This window comes from Exserohilum turcica, assembly GCF_000359705.1.
Source record: "Exserohilum turcica Et28A unplaced genomic scaffold SETTUscaffold_15, whole genome shotgun sequence".
NCBI lineage: Eukaryota > Fungi > Ascomycota > Dothideomycetes > Pleosporales > Pleosporaceae > Exserohilum > Exserohilum turcicum.
This window is the reverse complement of record NW_007359970.1, coordinates 1,144,411-1,150,776: the sequence shown is the minus strand read 5'-3', so window position 1 is coordinate 1,150,776 and position 6,366 is coordinate 1,144,411.

The following is a 6,366-nucleotide window of genomic DNA, read 5'->3' as shown; positions in this document are numbered from 1 at the left end:
TCCGATCCGGCTCTGGGATTGGCTCAATACTTGGCGAAGTTGTAACATCGTTACAACCTACTACTTATTTCCTCTATCCCTTTAGCTTTAACTTTTCCCTTATTATAGTCACTTTCTTAAGTCTTCCTATACAATAGCTAATTATAAGATATAAGCTAATAGCTAGGTTAACGCCTTACATTTCTACACAAACAGTAGAGTTAATAACACTATTAAGTAGGTAACTACTTAGATCTTTAACGTTACTTATTAGTTGCTTACTTGTATAACGCTAGGTGCTATCTAGGCTATAGCGCCTATTATTATTAGATAGGTTAACCTTAACAACTACTAGGTCTAGTACATTTTTAACGTGTAAGTTACTAAAGAGATTTACTAAGTGTTTGCTACTACTTCTATAAGTGTCACTTCCTTATTGTACGTTTAAATTAGCTTACTGGTGTAGCCTAAGCTTCGCTAGGTCTTTAATATATTCTACTATTTAAAGAGGCTGTTGCTATATATTGCTACCTTTAGTCCTAGCCTTAGTAGTTATTCGCCTGTTGTCGCTTATACGACGCTCTATGCCCGTTAAATCTTAGGTGGCCAACCCTTGTACCTTAAGGCCTTCCTTGTCTATTCGCGTGGCGCCCTTAATGCTACATTTTATAATAACTATACGCTAGTCTTAGATAAGGCAAAGAAGTTTATAGCCTTTGCTAGTTGTGTCTCTATCTATAGAGAGTAGGGGGGTGCGTGTAGCAATTGCATCTAGCAGGACTATAGCGCCTATTGTATGGCAGGAGGAGGGGACAGTTCATCTGTCCGTACGCTAGCTAAGCGTCGTCTTCTAGGCACTAAGAGGGATCGTTTAGCCTCTAGGGGTAGCGCTAGGTCTCTATTACTTATTAAGTAGCTTTTGCCTTTAGCTATTTTATAGCTAGCTATTAGGTTTTTATATAGAGGAAGTTTAGGCGAGCTATTTATCTAAGGTCTTCATGTCTTTAAGTGCTATAGCTAGTTCCTAACTTCCCTCTAGGTAGCCTATCTAAATAAAGAGATATTGTAGTTCTTTGTTTTATATTCGTTTGTCCGTAATGCCTTGTACAAGCCATTCTAAATAGTCTTTTTCCTCTCTATCTTCTCGTACGATGATAGCTGCAGGGCTACTATTGTCTGTTTGTTATAATAGCAAGGGGTTATTAGATGCTAGCCTTAGCTTGTCTACGTAGAAGGATTTTGTCTCCTAAGGCACTACAAGTTCTACCTCGTAGGGGTCCTATACGTAGGCGACTTAGTACTTTCTACTTTTCTAGTCTAGCTTTTTGCTTATTTAGGCTATTTATATATTGCGTAAATCTAGCTAGACCTAGTCTTCTACTTTATAAGTAGGCAATAGTTTGCGAGATTTATTTACCTACTTCTCTTACTCTTATTAGGCGTACAATATTGCTAAAACTACCTAGTTTGCTGTATTACTAATTGTACGTACTATCTCTTTAGCTGCTACGCTCGCTTTTTAGTTGTCTAAGATAGCTTCTTTTAGAGGAAATAAGGTATTATAGTAACTATAGTAGAGAAAGAAGGGGGATACACCTATAAAGGCGTTTGTATAAGAGTTAAGCATAAGTTCTAGAAGAAGGCAAAGCTAAGCCTAATTATCTTAGTTGTAGTTGCAAAAGATCTATATAACTACTTCTATGTTGCTATTAGCTTGTTCTATTGTTCTATCTATTTATAGGTAGTAAGCTATAGAGAGATTCTGCTAAATATTTAGCAGCTTATAAATGTTTTCCTATAGTTAGCTTGCGAACTAGGGGCCATAGTTGGACGTAATAGACTATAGAAGGCTATAGTGGCAGTAGACTTCTCGTACGAAAGCCTAAGCAACGTCTATTATCTTAATCTTGTTTATAGGGACTAGTATAACGCCTTTCCCTAATTAGTCTTTTACTACTATGAATTTTATATTTCTAAGAGATTTAGGAAGGCCTATAATAATATTAACTATAAGGTGCTGCTACGTATAAATAGGCACAGGTAGGGGCTTTAAGTAACTAAACTTTCTATCCTACTAGGGAGTGCTTTTGCAGCATAGCTCGCAGTTCTATACAAAGCGTCGTATGTCATCACTTATGCAAGGCTAGTACTATTCTTATGCAATAATCTAATAAGTCTCTTCTTGTCTAGAACATCTAGTTAGGAGAGATAGGTAAGCCACTTGGATAACTCCTGTGCGTAATAGTTTAAAGTCTAGTACCTACATACGTCCACGCTATTAGAGTTGTTCTTTTTAGTTAATTATATAGTCACTTAGCGAGATAGCAACCTTGCGCGTACTAGAGAGCGATCGTCTTCCTTCTTGTATAGAGGCTAGTACTTCTTAGTAGATAGTGTTATCCTACGCTGCCTGTACCTAATGTTCTTATACTAAAGCTAGAAGGTCTAGGGGTTAAGGTAGTATTTCTAACACTAAGGAGGTTTCTTAAGTCTATATAGGTAGTGCTAGGACGTAGTCTAGCGTATAAGCTAGGACTAGCATTGTGAATTTACAAAAGGAGGCATGCTTATCCTTTTTATCCTTAAGCATATCTTAATCTTAGCAAAATAGCGCGTCTACTTTTATATTATCCTTGCCTAGACAATAGCGTAACTTTATATTTAGAAAGCGAGTAAGCTCTAAGTTCTATTGTACGTAGCGTTTAGACAGCTTCTGCTTATAGGTAAAGTATTCTAAGTTCTTATAGTCTGTAATAACTTTAAACTCTTGTACGCCACAGAGTTTAGCGTCCTATTCCTTTAAGTAGTAGATTACTGCTAGTAGTCTCTTATTGTAGATAGGGTAATTAGCTTTATATATAAGCAGTTTCCTAGAGAGATAAGCTACTATATAGAGCGTGCCTTTATTATCTTCTTATAGGAGTATAGCTCCTAAGGCTTAACTAGAAGAATCACATTCTACTACTATACAGCGTTTAGAGTTAAATGCAACAAGTACTTTATCTAAAAGAAATGCTTCTTTAAGAGCTATAAAACTCTCTTCTTAAGTAGCGCCCTATTAAAACTTAGTGTCTTTCTTAGTAAGTTGTATAAGAGAGTCTACTAAACGTAAGAAGTAAGAAATAAACCTTTAGTAAAAGTTAGTAAATCCAAAGAAACCTTATACGCCTTAGATAGACGAAGAGGGTTCTTATTCTTAGATAGGTTTTGTCTTCTCTAAGTCTATTAAGGTACCTTTCCTTACTTTAAGGATAAACCCTATATACTTTATACGTTAGACGTTAAATTTACACTTATCTAATTTAAGTTATAGTCCTACTACTTATAGTTGTTTAATTACTTATTATACGTAGGTATAGTGTTAAGATAGAGAGCTATCTATAAAAATTAAGATATTATTAAGGTAAGTAGATACAAAGTCGTCTAGTAGGTCCTATAAGATTTAATTAACGTAGCGCTAAAACGTACTTAGAGCGTTAGCTAGACTAAAGAGTGTTACTAGCTATTTATACAAGCTAAATCTCGTCTAGAAGGCTATTATTTATTCTTATTTCTTAGTAATCTATATTGTATAAAAAGTAGTAGACACGTTTAGCTTAGTATACTACTTAGCTTATCTAACTTAGTTTAGGGTTTTATAGATTAGAAAGAAAGAGTATTAGTCTTTTTATATAATAGCGTTAAGCGTATAGTAGTTAACGTAGAACCTTAGTCCTCCTCTAAGCTTCTATATAAAGAGGACTAGTAATGCTATAGAAGAGGTACTTATATAAATAAAACCCTTATTAAGTAGATCTAGGAGTGTCTTCCTTAGGACTAGTAGTTTGTCTCTAGACATGCTATAGAGCGGTCCGTATAGGATCTCTAGTAGCTTGCTATCTTAGGGAATTAATTCAATTTTGTAGTCTACATCTAGGCCTTAGTAGGGTAGTAACTCTACTCCCTCTTTTAGCAAGAAAAGCTGCGCGTAGTCCTTAAGGTAGGTAGGGAGGGCTTTCTTTACTTTGTCTATTGTGAGTTTTGCTTTTAGATAGAGAGCTTTCTTAATATCTTTTAGACTAGCTATAAATACCTACACTACTTTCTATCTTCTATTTCTTTATACGTGTAGTTAGAAAGCAGCAGTAGTAATAGCAGCATAGTCTATCTACGTGGGCGTGGTGCTCTCCCTACTTTATACGGAGAATCTGTAGCGTTATAGGAGCAGGCGGTGCTTAGCAGTGTATAGTACTCTATCTATCTCTTCTAACTAGGTCTTTCTAAGGATTATGTCAAACTTGTACGTAGACGAGATAATGTACGCTACTACTTTTTATTTTACCCCTCCTATGTCTAGTACAAACTCTATTACCTTTTGTATAGGACTTGTCTTTTTATCTACTATTACCAACAGAGTGGATAAGATTATATAACGTAGCAAGTTTAGTTGTTATATAAGCTTATTACATATAACTAAATATGTGCACCACCTATAGTTAAGCATTGCAATAGTATTTCTTACACTATTTATAACTACATTTATAGACATTGCTTTAATAGGCTTTAATAGTTTAAGTATCCTATGTAGTGCTTATACAACATCTCTTTTTTGCTTTGTTCGCTCTAACTAGCGCTTTTTAGTTAGAGCTCTTCTTTTCCCTCGTCTAAGTTATCCTTTATAGGTGCTATAGTAGCTACCTTAGTATAGTTTCCTTATTTGTACGTATAAGTAGTAAGAGAAGTATTATAGTCTTTGCAATAGTGTCCTTGTCTGCTATAGCAAAGACAACGTCTCTTTTAATAGCGTCTTTTAATTTTAGCATAGGACCTCTAGTATTCTTTTATTATACGTGGCCTAGTTACTCCTAAAGTAGAGGCCTAGTCTATCTCTTTAGATGTAGCTTAAGTGTTGCTAGGGAAGAGTGACGTAAAAGTTAGTTATCTAGATAATAGTTATTCTATCACTCTTAGGTTTTCTTATATAACTCTTATTCTTTGTATAAAGCTATTATACTTCTTATTCTTACTAGGCTAGTAGCCTACTTAATACTTAAGCAACTCTTTATTAAGGGAGTTCTTTAAGTAGTTAATCTTTTAAGCGTTATCTATGGCGCTTAGGCCTACTTCTTAGAATTTAAATTAAAGACTTAAACGTAACAAAGAAACTCTCCCCCTCCTGATCGAGTTGTATAAAGGTAGTAGAGAGCCTTCTACTTAATTATAGGGTCTTAGAAGAACTTGTCTAACTAGGACTATAGTCTAGCTATTATGGCTGTTAGGGTGCTGTTTATAAGAGCTTAGACGCACGCATAGAGCGCATTAAAAGCTTATCCTTTTATACGTGTGATAATATAGTAGGTTTTAAGTTCCTTACTTAAGTAAGCTACTCTATCTGTAAAGAGCTTAGTCTATATACGCATCTTCTACTAAGTATATTATTTATAGGTACTATAGTTAAACATGTCTACGTTAGGGAGTCTAGGCTTAGGGTAACTTTGTATAGGTGGGGCTAAAGTAGTGGCCTTGCTTGTTTAGTTAGTTATATTTATAGCGCTAACATGAGCTCTTATAAGAGGTAGTGTTATATAGGCTTCTTAAAGTTATCTTATTAGGAGCTTAATCTAGGACATTATTTCCTAGTGTGCGACTGCCTATCTCTTAAGCTATTTAGCCTGTTATACGTTGTTAGCTGTTAGCTAGTTAATATTTCCTCTTATTATATATTATTATTATTATTATTCCAGTTTAACGTCCTTTTTCAGCCTGAAGGGCTATATAAGACGTGTAGGGTTTTTAGGCCTACAAGTATCTAAGTAGGTTGTTTCTACCTACGATATTTAGGAGGGGTTTTAACTAGATGAAGGTGAGGCTCGTAGCCTATTAGTTGGTAGGTAGGGGGTAGGATAGGGTGGGGGAGGTGTATGGCTACCTGTTACAGCTATTACTCCTCGTTTTCTGTGTTTCCCTTGTACCAGGCTTGTGTTCCAGCCTTTGTTTCTTGAATAAAGGTAATAGTTGCTTCTATACCCTCTTTTGTTTCCTCTTATTATATAGATAAAGGCGATAGATTCCTCGTCTAGCATAGCTAGGCTAGAGGCTAGCGGCGTTCTTTATAACTCTATCTCTTTCTTCTTACGTTATTTTAGTCTCTCTTGTTGTAACGGGCTGAACGCCCTTTGGATAGCTCCTCGATGGAATCTCGGTCAAGCAGCAGACGCCAGGTCTTACTCTGCAACCCGGCATCTGTGCGAGGCCTGAGCGGCGCCCAGACGACGCGCTCAGACACTCGGTGCAACCTTTCTCCGACAAGTAAATAAACACCACGCAAGTAGACTCTATAGCTCTCTATCGAATACAACCTCTTGTATACCTCGCGATTGCTCCCTGGAGCGCAGCCCCTTACAACTT